Source organism: Anastrepha obliqua, chromosome 4 (assembly GCF_027943255.1).
Source record: "Anastrepha obliqua isolate idAnaObli1 chromosome 4, idAnaObli1_1.0, whole genome shotgun sequence".
NCBI classification, from domain to species: Eukaryota; Metazoa; Arthropoda; class Insecta; order Diptera; family Tephritidae; genus Anastrepha; species Anastrepha obliqua.
The window spans coordinates 22,501,527-22,516,175 of record NC_072895.1 but is presented as its reverse complement, the minus strand read 5'-3'; positions in this window follow the sequence as shown (position 1 = coordinate 22,516,175).

Sequence of the window (14,649 nt, the reverse complement as noted above, 5' to 3'; positions counted from 1 at the left end):
TAATGGAGCCTAAGTTACGCGAGCCTCACAAGGCAGGTGAAGCTATTCGACTATAAGGGGTGGTGGTTGAGCTCTGATGACGGCGTTCGACGGTCGGGAGTTTAAAAGGACGGTAAAAAAACGAGTTTTGTTTAATGTGTGCGGATATGCTATCCGCTATACTATGGCTATTTAATAATCTTCGTCCTTTCTTAGCCAAAGATACGAATTATTTAAACAATTAAATTAATGGGAAGTATGTGCCATTGGAAGCTAGAACTTTACTCCACCTTTCAGACAGCATACGGATTCCTCCGACGAAATATATATAATTGGCGCCCTTTTGGGTGTTTGGCCGAGCTCCTCCTCCTATTTGTGGTGTGCGTCTTGATGTTGTTCCTCCGACGAAATATTCGAGTTAATTGGACTTGATCCATTTATTGAACCAGTTTGCGATGTTCTCGTAAAAAGTGAACCGCTTTCCAATAAATGCTGTCGGAACAGTTGGTAATCCGAAAGTGAAAAGTCTGGGATATACGGCGGGTGGGGCAAGATTTCCCAATTCAGTTCCTCTAAATATTTCTGAACCAATTTACCAACGTGTGGCCTGGCAATGTCATGCAGCAAAATCAATTTGTCATGTCTACCGCCCCATTTCGGGCGCTTTTCTTTAGGATTCGATTCAAACCCATTAGCCGAAGTCGGTTACGATCGCCATTGAAGGTTTCAGATAATTTAAGGAGCTCATAATGCAAGTTGGAATAAAAGGGTTTCTGTGTAATTATCATATTAACGGAGGCGTAAGGGAGGTAAGGCAGGGTCGCCCCCTATCGCTCCTTATCTTCGCCATCGCCCTAGATGAGGTCATGACACAATTGACTCAGCACGTTATAAGCAACGAATAGAGTTTCACCAAACATCTTGAAGACGTGGACTTTGCCGATGACATCTGCTTCCACACTCACAAACGCACTGACATGCAAGCGAAGGCGGACAGGCTAGTCACACTGGCATGCACTGTCGGACCGGAGGTTAACATCGCCATGACGAAGGGTAAGCACAATAACGCAAGACATATAATGGTTGACGATTGACCGGTCGATTTTGTCGAAAGCGTCTGCTATCTCGGCTGTACTATCACGGCAGACGGCGCAGTAGATGAAGAAGTCAAGTGCTGGCTAAGCAAAGCAAGGGCGACGTTCGGGCGAATGCATACAGCATTGGCGAGTTCGCAAATCTCCAGGTGCACTAAACTGCGAATATTCAACTCAAGTGTGAAGTCGGTATTGTTGTATCGAAGCGAAATGTTGCTGATCTCCAACACCATCACCAATCTGTAGAATATCTGTCCGAACACCATCAGCAACTACGTGCTGTGGAGAACAACGATTGTCCTCAAAGCCCATCTTATAGCAAATCAAACGCAAAAAGTGGCGATGGATAGGTCGCACGCTTAGAAAACCACAAGACAGCATCACGAAAATGGCACTGGACTTTAATCAGCAAAGGAGCAGAGGTCGCAGTCGGCCAAAGAATACTTGGCGAAAGTCGGCGTTGCGCGAGCTCACAGCTGCCGACTTCACATGGGACGGAGTAAAAACAACAGCCCAGAATCGTGTACAATGGAAGAGTCTACTCGGTACCCTATGCTCCCGAGAGGAATGTACAAGAAAAAAACAAATTTACATTTCGTAGACAAACAAATATAAGAAGAACTGCAAAGCAAATTAGTAGTAAGGTGGTTAAGCACTATTTTTTCGTATGCTGCAGAGGACTTACAAGCATAAGCCATTTCACAAATATTTTTATTACTTTGATATTTAGCAAGCTTTATTTGCACAAACTATAATAAAAGCGATCAAAGTTTTAATAAATGTAGCTATTTAATTATTCTTCTTTCATAGCGTTACAACGCGGAGTGCGTCAAAGCTTCCTTCAAAATGCCCTTCCAAAGCGGTCTATCTTGAGCTGCTACTTCGTAGTTACGTATTTCCAACTTCTTAAGATCGTGTTCCACTGCGTCTATCTAAAGATTCCTCCGTCTGTTTTTGGCCTTCAAACCCATTAGCTTTCCTGTCGAGGCTTTGTTCACGGTACAGTCAGCAGGCATACGGATCACATGGCTTAGCCATCTTATGCGCTGCGCTTTAATAAAACGTACAGCTGTCTGGTTCTGAGTTAGATCCTTCAATTCAGAGTTCAATCGTTGCAATCCAATCTTATTGGGCCACAGATCTTCCTTAAAATGTTTCTTTCCATGCTGGCCATCTGCGCGCAGTCATCAACCTTAAGAGTCCATACCTCAGAATCTTGCGTTGGAATTGGTCGAATAAAGGTCGTGTACATAGTTAACTTTGTAGCTTTAAACAAAAGTCGGGACTTGAACAAGTTGAGGTGGGCGTAATACGCTTTGTTGGCGGCGTTGATGCGATCCCTGACTGCGGAAGTTGAATCACCACTACATGCGGCCTCGGTAGTCTAGCGTAAATGCACTAGCCTGCCATCCCAGAGGTTGTGGGTTCGAGTCTCACGTACAGCACGGTCCTTACACTTTTCCAAATTTACCTACTTTCTCTGTTTCTAGTTTCTACAAAAAAATCATTCTCAACCCCAAAAACCTTATCCTTCCAATCCTTATTACCGCACAAAAAAGTCAGCGCAATACTTGGATTATGGCTCCTAAAGCAAGCAAAAACAAACACCGCAGTAATAGCGCAGACATACCAAATTTAGGGAAGTCTTCAACCATCTGTGCGATTCTGCCAGCATCAAATTGAATATGACTTTTGATAAGGCATCACTTTGTTTTACACCTGATTCAATAGAGAACGACTCAGTGAGCTTCCCTTGAATGATCACTTGTGCTTGTGTATTTGTGAGCGTTGCTCTAACGAGATTTATTAGTTTGGCAAGTATTACAAGATCTTATCTTGCTGGATCTTATCTCTTTTAGTACTGTCGAAGGCTTGTTTGTAATCAACGAACCACCAGTGAACATCTAGCCCGTATTCATAGTGTTTTTCAAACATTTGGCTAAGAACAAAACATGGATCCATTGTAGACTTGCCTCTACGAAATCCGCATTGGTAGTCTTCAATTATTCTTTACGCATATTCGTTCATAGAGAACATTTGTGTAGAGCTTCTAGGCCGTATGAAGCAGTAAGATACCACCAGAGGCGAACCTGGAGGACGTAGCGCCCATGGCATCGAAAAAATTGCGGATGTTAATTTACTGGTCTTGACCTTCTGCGTTCTGCCACCAAGGTAGCTGGCCATGAGCTTCACCGCACTGTCTTTGAAGCCGAAATAGTGCTTAAGCTTCAAACATAACAATTTGTGATCCACTGAGTCAAATGCTTTAGAAAAGTCAAGTAAACAAAGTAGAGTCAAGTCTCCGTCGCCAAAACTAATTCTAATATCGTCCAGTATTTTAACCATTGTTGGTTTCATTTCAGATTTCCTTGTACCTTGTCGCCACTTTCTAAGATTTCCTGGTATGTTTGGAATATATCATCGTTTTCAGATAAGCAAATATTTATTTTAGGCTGAAATATTGTCGTTTGGTTTTTAATTATTCCGATAAAACTAAGCGGCGTTACACTTTGCCAAGCGATTTAATTAGTTAAATATTTTTCCTAGTGTTATAAGCTGTTCATCATTTTAGCTTCAACTTTTATACAATCTTACGAATGTCCATTATAAAAGTATTTGCAATTAAGAGAATTGAAAAGAAAAAAGTTTTCTATAAACATAACCCAGTCTAAGTTAGTGCACATCCGCTCTCATGAACTCGCTTTCCCAGAGGAAAGGAAATGCGCGTGTGTGGGTAATACACACAAAATACAGCTTTTATGGCTGCGTTTTTGTTAATGACTTTTAAATTGTGTCGACATAGAAACGTAAAATAAACAATAAATGAATGAGACATTCGCTTCCTTCTCCATGAATGTGGCCGAACTAACAGTATATTGAAGAAATACATGCACAAATGGAATCAATATATGTATATAAATATATGCAAGTACACACACGCGTATGCATGAAAAATCATTTGTGACTTATTTAGATTAAAAATGTTTATTTGAGTATGGAAATGCCGGGGACTAATTGCCAAATAAATTCTTCTACAAAATAATCGAGTAAACAATTCGAAAACTTGCGTAGAATGCCGCATAAAAATATACATCTCCATTTATAATAAATAAACGGACTTGCCGCAAGCATTTTCCCACACTGCCATATGACCCCACCACCACAAGAACCACACAAACCGCAATGCCGCAAACACTCTGCGACCACTTAAATTTTTAATGCTTAAACAGCGAAGTAAATTCACACCAGAGATTTAAAAATCAATAAAGTCCGAATGCGCGTATCTGAAAAAAAAAAACAAAAAAAAAACAATCAGCTAAAAGTCAACACTGATGTGCGTGACAGGCAAACTGACTGTGATTGCAGCCATTCGACGGGTTAGAAATTTATTGTGGTTCTGGCACTTCAATGGTTTAACTGGTGTCTTGCGGCCAACAATAGCGTGCGCGTCTTCTTTTATTAATAAAATATCTGTTTATTTTCTCTTCCTCTACATTTTTCTGCATTCTTTGATGTTTTTTTTTCAGCAATTATTAAGCCCCGCAAGCCGCAAGCGCCACAAAGCAACTCAATCACACATGAAAATAGTTAGACCAACATTTGAGAAAATTGGCAGTTGAAGCATACAGCTGTGACGTAGCATTTATTGCATGTCATTGGATTGTGTTTAATAAATTATTTAAAATAATATATTGCACAGTGAAGAAAATCTACGCACGGATAACTAGAAAGGGGTAAGTAATCTGCGATACCATCAGATTTGGATTTAGAAACGATTTCATGTCCCAGATTCAACTGTGGAGAGTGATTTCCTAATACTGTATATGAGACGAGGTCACTGGTAGCCGCATTCCTGAAGTCATAGGTAGGTAGGTAGGTAGGTGAAATACATAGTTGAAGTACCAGTCTGTCACTCCCCAAGTAGTACTAAAACGCCATTCTGATACCATTTTGAGTACTTCAACAGGCAGAAATCTACAGCCAAACAGAGCTGTTGATGTAATGGGGCATGTTGATTGCACTTAGATTGGCGAACTGTCCTGGTTTGTCGAAGAAAGGAGCCCCCAGTTACCCTAATCGTCTAGCTACCAAAGGCGGAAATATTCCCATAAAATGAAAACAAATAGTTGTCTTCTCTGAAAGGTGCCCCCAGCTTTTGCAATGGGGATTAAGTTGTATACCCAGCTTTTTTCCGTGAGTGCCGATTGCCCAATGGCCGCTAAGCACAACTACACGCTTTTATACTGAATTGCGTCTAGTCCACAGGACTTTTTGTGCCCTCCGTCTATTATACGGCAGCCACAGGGTTTTCGAAATACCATACAAAGAAGTGCAGCTCCATCTGATCTGTGCTTTCATGAGAAATAAGTTTTGCAATTCCACTTTAACAACAGTCAGGGCGATACCAATGACCGGGTGGGAGACTTCTGACACCAATTCAGTCGTCTCCTTCCTGGCGAGCTCATCAGCAAGTTCATTTTCTTCTATGCTCTTATGTCCTGGAACTCAGATCAGAGAAATCCTACCTGCACACTCAAGTGATTTGATCTCCTCTTTACAGGAGTTGACCAATTTAGAACTGCACCATGGTGTCGTCAGAGCCTTAATCGCGGCTTGACTATCGGAAAAAATGTTGATATCTTCCTCGCTTCCGCGATCCCTAAACGTTTTGCATGTCTGCAGGTTCGCAAAGACTTCTGCCTTAAAAACTCTAGCAATATTCGGCAATTTTAAGTAAATAGATCAATTGACTGGCTGGTATAGATAAAACCCCTGCTTTGACTCCCGATTCCATAGTGAAGTCGTCATTGAAGACAGAGGTACAGAAGTACAGCCTCCGTGCAGATTTCCCCTCGTTCCAACACTGCCTACTTGGTATGATTGCCCAAGTATGACCCTCAAACTCCAGATAGGGAAACTCTTGTACGAAGCTCAGTTCGAATACGGTTTTAAATATCAAAAAATACTACCAGGTCCCTTGAGAGATTGCGTCCAAATGCCAAGGACCTCTAATCTGATTGCATTTTGAGCAGTGATGGAAATAAAGTCTATAGCAAATCCTATGACCCCAAAGAAAATGATTATAAGTATCAAAAAAGCGGATCATACTTATGAAATGTATTGAAACCTCTCATCATTCTCCACCCATTGTCGTCATCTTTCTCTCCCAATAAACGAAAGCAATCAGGGCATATGCGAATGCAAGCGATTCAGGCTTCAACACATTCGTCAAGCGTTGAAAAACGTTGCCTTTTCATTTTATTTTTAATGTTCGTGAGCAAAAAGATATCATTAAGTGCCAAATCAGGGCTGTAAAGCAGATGATCTATCAATGTGTGAGCCGATCCGTGGGAGCTCGCGTGGCTTTAGTGAAGGATAATTCGTCTTTGGCGGTTGGTTTTCCCTAATTCTCCAAAAACTTCTGGCAAACAAATAGTTGTGAAGCATTAAATCGAATCGGTTCCAACAGGTAATGAAAAGCTGTGAATCCGTTAATGAGATTATAAGTAAAACATTTTATTATTTGTTAGATTTTCAAATCGAGCACAATTTACGAAGTTTTGAGTATTTGAGCGCCTGTTGCTTCAGGCTGGATTTCTATGCCCGGTTAGCTTTAAAGCACTTTTCTGATACTTATTATTTTTGCAGTCCTTGTATTAGAAACGAGCAGCGAATTTGAAAAAAAAAAAATTGCACACGCTCAATTCTATTTGTGCTACTTTGGACTAAGTAGGCAACTGAGTAGTAAAGTCCTTTCTCGACGAACAAGACTAGCACTCTGCAAGGCTATCATCATGCCAATATGGCTCAGAAGCGTGGACGATGACAACATCCGATGTAGCGTCGCTTGGAGTGTTTGAGAGAAAGATTCCGCGTAAGATTTTTGGACCATTGCACGTTGGCGACGGCGAATAACGCAGGCCATCTCACCGAGCTGTGTGAGCTTTACGACGACAGAGACATATCGCAACGAATAAAGATCCAGCGGCTACGTTGGCTGGGTCATGTCGTCCGAATGGCTACAAACGCTAGGGCTCTGAAAGTATTCGATGCGGTACCAGCTGGTGGTAGCAGAGGGAGAGGAAGATCTCCTCTGCGTTGAAAAGATCAGGTGGAGAAGAACTTAGCTTCACTTGGCGTGTCCAACTGGCGCCGGTTAGTATAAGAAAGTAACGTAAGCGTATATCGCGCTAATTAAGGAGTAGAAGAAGAAGATAAGGATTAAGATATTCAGGTAAAACTGCATATTCGAGATGCAATCGAATAAATTAATTACAAATCCATTTCAATGTATATGGACCTGAAAATCGTGAGGCATTCCGTCTAACAAAGCCTAGTAGCCAATAATCCAATATATCTTTACAATGACTGTCCTTGCTGAATAATATTTCGCTACTAAGTAGCTAGGATATTAAAGTGCAAATAGAGAAAGCTTTCGTAGAGCGCTCTCGTATTAAAATACCGTATGAATCTATGTTTACCTATGTTAAGACCTATGTTTCCCACTGGAACGCTAGGAGTTTAGGATGATGATGATGACGTTAAGCGATCCAAGTATTTGACGCCGTCGTAAATTTTTCTGAAATGGTTTATTTGTAGGCTTGAGTATAATATGATGTAAACTGAAAATATTTTGGAAAACATTTAATAATTTTCATATTTGTTTAATATTGAAAAGTTTGTAATAGAGTTTTTAAAATGAAATATCTTCCATCCGAAAATATCGAAAATTATAATTTTTTATTTTTTATAATAATATAAAATATACTTAAAATATAGTATAATATAACTTTTCAAAAAAAAATTTGAGAAAAAAAATTTAGAAATTTTAGAATAAAATTGTTTCATTAAAATAAAACAAATAGAAAAAAAATTTTTGAAAAAACAATTTTTTTTGTTCAATATTTTTGGAATTTTTTTTCGTCATTTTTTCTAAAAAAAAATTAGAAAAGCATTTTAGAAATAAAAATTTTTTTTTGTTCAATATTTTTGCAAATTTTTTTTTGTAATTTTTTCTAAAACAATTTAGAAAAGCGTTTTACAAAGAAAATATTTTTTGTTCAATACTTTTGAATTTTTTTTTTTTGGCATTTTTCTAAAAAATTTTTTTGTTCAATTTTTTTTGGAATTTTGTTTGTCATTTTTTCTAAAAAATGTTAGAAAAGCATTTTAGAAATAAAAATTGTTGTTCAATAGTTTCGGAATTTTTTTTTCGTCATTTTTTTTTTTAATTTCAGAAAAGCAATTTAGAAATAAAAATTGTTGTTCAATATTTTCAGAATTTTTTTCTAAAAACTTTTAGTAAAGCATTTTAGAAAGAAAAAATTTTTTTTGAAAGTAATTTAGAATAAAAATTTTTTTGTTCAAAATTTTTGGACTTTTTTTCGCCTTTTTTCTAAAATATTTTAGAAAAGCATTTTAGAAATTAAAATTTTTTTGTTCAATATTTTTGGAATTTTTTTTTCGTTTTTTTTCTACAAAAATTTAGAAAAGCGTTTTAGAAATAAAGATATTTTTGTTCAATATTTTCGGAATTTTTATTTTTGTCATTTTTTCTAAAATATTTTAGAAAAGCATTTTGGAAAAAACAAGTTTTTTTGTTCACTATTTTTTGGAATTTTTTTTGTCATTTTTTCTAAAAATTTTTAGAGAAGCATTTAAGAAAAAACATTTTTTTTTTGTTTTAATATTTTTGAATTTTTTTTTGTCATTTTTTCTAAAAAATTTTATAAAAGCATTTTAGAAATAAAAATTTTTTTTGTTCAATATTTTTAGAATTTTTTTCGCCATTTGTTCCAAAATATTTTAGAAAAGCATTTTGGAAAAAACAATTTTTTTTGTTCACTATTTTTGGAATTTTTGTTTGTCATTTTTTCTAAAAAATTTTATAAAAGCATTTTAGAAATAAAAATTTTTTTTGTTCAATATTTTTGGAATTTTTTTGTTTGCCATTTTTGAACACCACTCACTCTTAGATACATTTCTTTTTATTTTCTTTTTTTTGCATTTATAGCTGAGACTGTCCTCAGTGATTTCTAAAAATTTCATATTGAGATTCACATAACGTTTCGAGTTATATTCAGACAGGAACAGCGTGCCTCTGAAAAATTGCTTACAAATAAACAGTGCAACGCTTCAATCGACTTGCAAATGGGCGAAATACACGCCTAAGCATGCCAGCGTATCGCCAGAGCTGTATTTCGCTGATTAATTGTCCCGAACACTTGGCTGGACTCTATAGTCACTTTGTTATCTCCTATGCGCACTTTATATTCCTTAAATCTTCAATATTAGCATATTTGAACCTACCAAAAATTTAGCATTTTACACAAAATATATTTATATAGCAGAAATTATTTTTTTTCAATTTTTCAAAATCCTTTTTACACCCAGTGCTACACAATCGCTCAGCAGAATTGCACACAGTTTCGTAAATATTTTTTTTTATTCGACATTGTAATAAAAAAAGCATTTTACTTCGAAAAAAATGAATAGTTCTCATGTAACAGATTTGTATTCCACCTGCACAGCAAATCGTTTCAAGGCAATGCATAATCAATAATGACTTTGACACTGACGTTGTTCGAACATTCGAATGCCGTGCCTTATCGCGTTTTTATTGATTTGTTATCGCTTCGCCTACCTGTGTGGTGCAAGCGAATTGGAGTGAGCTAAACAAAGTGCCAAACACTTTTGCGTTTTTATGAGTAAAATGAATTTGTAAATGAATTTGTTTTTTCTGTGAAACATTTCTTATTTATTTTAATAGTTTACTTACTTATTTCACTTACTGCTGCAAGAGCTCTAGTCGAGCTGACGATGGATGTTAGTATGCTCCCGCCCGCTTGTAAACAATACTCTGGACTGTCATTTAATCAACTAACAAACAACTGATGGACGCCAAGCGAAAGATGATTTATCCAGATACCATTGAAACCATTAAAAATACCAGATACCACCAAACATTTTTTGTTTACTATTCGCCAAGTCTAGTACAATAATGTCCTTTGAAAATGTTTGCTTAAATATTCCTGAAATTTCTTAATGAAATATTTTGAAGAAAATGTATGCTTAAATGTTATATATGTAGTAATACATACATCAACTCTCCGTTCCTCTCTCTATTTTATAAACACGTAAAAAATGCTTGAACTTCCCTTCTGCGAAGTTAAGTATACGCCATGGAAACCTTAGTTTACACTTCTTCTATGAAAGTTTTAAGTCCTATAAAAAATTAAATTGTTAGAAAAATGGAAATCTGAGCATGCAGCATTGCCACACAAAATTTGTAGTTTGACGTGCATGCGAAATTTTTACTGGATAACACATAATTGAGTTTTGTATCACGGTGTAATATCATAAAATCAGCCCGATTATAATAAAGTAGTGTACTTGCGGGCCCAGCTAGATCAACACACTAACAAAAAGACAAAGTTTCATAATTTCGAAAAAATTCGTTCCCCCATTTCTCATATCATTTTTAAATATGAAACTAAATTTATTATTAATGGTACTCTCATTAAATTAAAATGTGGAATAATTTGTAGACATCACAACGCAAGAGCACTTTTGCGCATGAAACGCGTGACTAATAAAATGTGCGCAAAACAATTAAGTTTAATTTTCCAGAGCAACTAAAAGCAACTAAAAGGGGTCGACAGGAACACCAGCGTGCCACAGCAAGCAAGTGGAAGCCGTGCCACGCGTCACGTTGCTGATACTCTTCTTAAAAGTTGTGCCAGTAGTTTTATAACGGAGTGAAAGCAACAACAAAAGTGGTGTTGAAATATTTGTATAAAAGTGTACACAAAATTATATTAAATAAAACTAAACAACAACAACAATAAATGACGAAAACCGAGACTGCTGCACTGCAGGATGCTGCATGGTACAGTGGGCCAAAAGGCTAGTTTAAGGAAATAATCCATTAATTATGAACTATTACTCTTTATCTAAAGGCAGCCTATCAGCTTTCAAAATTAAACATAAAAAGTAAAAGTTTTCTTTGAGATGCGAATGTTTTTCATGTCTGCAGACGAGATCGGAATAACTATTTTTTGGACGTGAAGTCCAAAGTTGAAAACTTAAAAAATTATTGAAAAATAAAATAAAGAAAAATAAAATAAAGAATAACTTGAACACTCAACTTCAATTTTGGGTCGATTTTCTGGAAAATTGTGGCTTTGACAACGCTCGAGGTGAAATTTCTATGAATATTCCTGGACGCTGGCCGCCACGATAACTTAGATCCAGGTTGTGTGAAAGGAAAAATTCAAATGGCATTTTACTCCTTACAAATATAGTTTCAGTATGAGCTATTGAAAAAAAAATTTTTCGAAAATTAATATAACTGCGATGGTTGAAAGACAAAGTTTATTTTTTCGCACATTTTTTCCTCGGATTTTTATTTATAAAAAAAAGGCATGCATGTATCTTATTTTCCGTAGTTTATGATAGAGACAGATATTTTTTCGAGATTCGTGTCAAATTTGACTGCAATCGACCGAATAGTTCTCGAGATATCATGGCGGCCGTATAGAAAAATGCTGTTTTGGGAAAAACGCAATCAAATATTTATGTGAAAAAGGTATATATTGAGGACTCACAGCATTTTCGTGTTACTCAGTTATTCCAGGACCATATAGTACTCCCTCTTTCTCTTCAAAAAATTGATTTTGTACCATTTGCTGACCCCGATGTAAAATTCAAGCTTCTTTCGTTGCATTAAGGCTCGGCTAGTGCTCGCGCGCTTTCTCAGTATTATGGAGCGCGCCGAGTTCATTGATCACGCATAACTTCGTCAATTTAACGAATTTTGTCATGAAATTTTGCACAGAGTTCTTTGAAAGTATAATAAACAAGAATCGGTAAAAAAACAAAAATCGATTTTTTTAAGCCGGGGAATGGGAATCCCCCCTTAGCAACCACAAGAAAAAACTCAAGAAAAATAGCTTAAAGTGTATCTAACACATATATAAGGTATAGCTCTCTCTCCTTTTCCTCTACGTTATATCTTTTTTCTCTCTCGTGCAACGAAAATGCCCAAAACGTTGTAGGGCCTCTCCATTCTCGCTGGTTCATCGACGCCTAAGAAGTTTCACTTCGAAATCAAAAAAAACACGCGGTGCCTACAAAAATTAAAATCTTCAAAAACGATTTGAAGATAATTAAAGAAAAAAAATTTAAATTCAATTTAAAAAAATAATTTTAATTTAATCAAAAACATACAGTGTCTTAAACCCTTGAAAATTACAAAAAATACACCAAAAATATTTAAAAAAAAATAAAAATTAAAATACACTCAACCAGACCACTGATTCATTGGTGATAATAGGTCTTATCATAGCCGTGCTTTTAACTTAGGCAGAACGAGTCCATCAAGCTTCCTCCTTCTGGTAAAGAGGACAATACCCGTTTGTGGTGGGGTTTGCCGATAACCCATTAGCACAGCACCATGTGTCTATCATATCCAGAGTTTTCTGAACTGTTCTTCAGATGTTCATAAGCGAAGGGCCCGTTAACAAACAGGCAACGTCGTCCGCATATGCTTCTGTGTAGACTGTAACAACATTTAGGATGGTGAGTAGAGGATCAATCACCATGCACCGTACTTACGAACTTTAAATTGCTATAACAATTTATAATTTAATAGTAATAGAAAATAAAAAATAATAAAAAAAAAATTTGTTTAAAAAAAGATCACTCCTAAAAAGGAATATCGAAAAGTTAACTTCCTTATTTTTTAAAAGCATATGAAATTAATTAAGAGTTTCGCCTAAGACGGGAGCCCACTTCGCCCACTGTACGCTGTTGTTGCAGCATCAACATTAAAATATGGAGATGAGTGCGTGCTAGTGCCGATGTTACTAGCACTACTGTTGCTTTTTATTATTGTTGTTGTTGTCGTTGTTGCTGCTGCTGTTAACGTCACTGTTATTGTCAGCGTAATTACAAACAACATTTACAACACCAATAAACTGAACGACATCACAGGTTCACTCACTTCTTAAACACAATAATTTAACTTCCGCCTTCTTTGCTTAAATATTATTGTTGCTGTGAGTTGTTGTTATTGCAAGCACCGATACCCTCACCAACAACTACAGCAGCAGTTAAGCTAGCGCACTAGTAAAGGCAGTGACACACTCAGTTGCGGCCAGCACTCAGTTGTGGGAACAAAGTGCGAACTAAGAAAAATTACCTCGTTTTTTTTCTCTGGTGTTTTTGTGCGCTTGTTGCCAGTTGTCTTAGCGCTCGTGTAGCAAAGTGAATAACAACAAAACGATGGATTTCATGTAGTCAAACCAGTTGGTTAGTAGACTGTGCGGACATTTTGTTCCTCCGGCTAACCAACCAGCCCGTCAAGCGCGGAGGTCAAGTGGCGCAAGGTAAGTGATGGCCCAAGGCGCCAAAGTGAAGCAACCGCGCGTAAATGGACAAGCAGTGCTAAGCAGAGGCAAAAGTGTGTACAGGTGTGTGAGGAGTGCAGAGGCATAAATGAATGAGTTGCATAATTGCTGTGAATGTAGCCACTGACGATGGTGACGCGTCGGTGAGTCAACAACGACAATTTTCACAAGCATCATCTTAACAACAACGACCTGAATGATAGAGTTTGTTATTGGATTTTAAAGTCAACTGACTGTTGTTGTAAATCTTGGTTTGGTCATTGTGCAAAGGATTCTGCTGCTGTTCCTGCTACTGGCGTTAATGATAATGAATGTTTTTACTTCCTTTTCTTTGCCGCCACAACATCACCTGGTTGTACTTGTCTTTGTGTGTATGTATGTCGAATGCATGGCAGTGCATGTACGTTTAAGTACTAGAGCGGGTTGAATGCAATGCAACTCCAGAGAATATATTAAGCTAAATTGTAAAGTTCATTCAACAGTTAATACAAATTGACGGGAATAGAATTACAGATGTTTTTTTATTTATATTTGTAAGGAAAAGAAAGAGCCATATAATAAGGGGCAGTTTTTTTATTTTTTATTTTTTTGCTTCAATTCAAAATCTAAGCTATGGCTGAGATAGGAATCTAGTAAAGATACTTAGTAGCATTTGAGATTTTGAGATATAGAACAAATACAAAATTGGTTCGACCAAAAAAGAACTGAAGAAATGTTCTGAACTTTATGCTCTACGAGAACCTTAGATTTTCAACACCTTTTTGCTAAAAGCTCTTAAGTCCGATGTATTGGTGCGATTTAGCTACATGAATATATATATGCCCAATGATCTCGCTGTCGGCTTATAACGGGTGGGCCATATAGCGTTTGCTTTTGGAACCACCTATTTTTTTGAGAATGGTAACGCAAATGACATGTCAAATGAGTTCATAATTTACTTAAAGGTTTGACATTTACGAAATGGGACGCGATATGCTTGAACGAAATTGGGAAATATTGAAAACCTATTTCCAAAGTGGTGAGTCTTCCTCTTCTTCTTTTCTGATTAAGCTCATTTTCACATCGGTGGCTACGTCAATAAGCAAAATTGCCGGATTTGGTGCTCAGAAAATCCACACGTTACTGTAGAGAAGCAAATGCATCTACAACGAGTCACTATTTGGTGC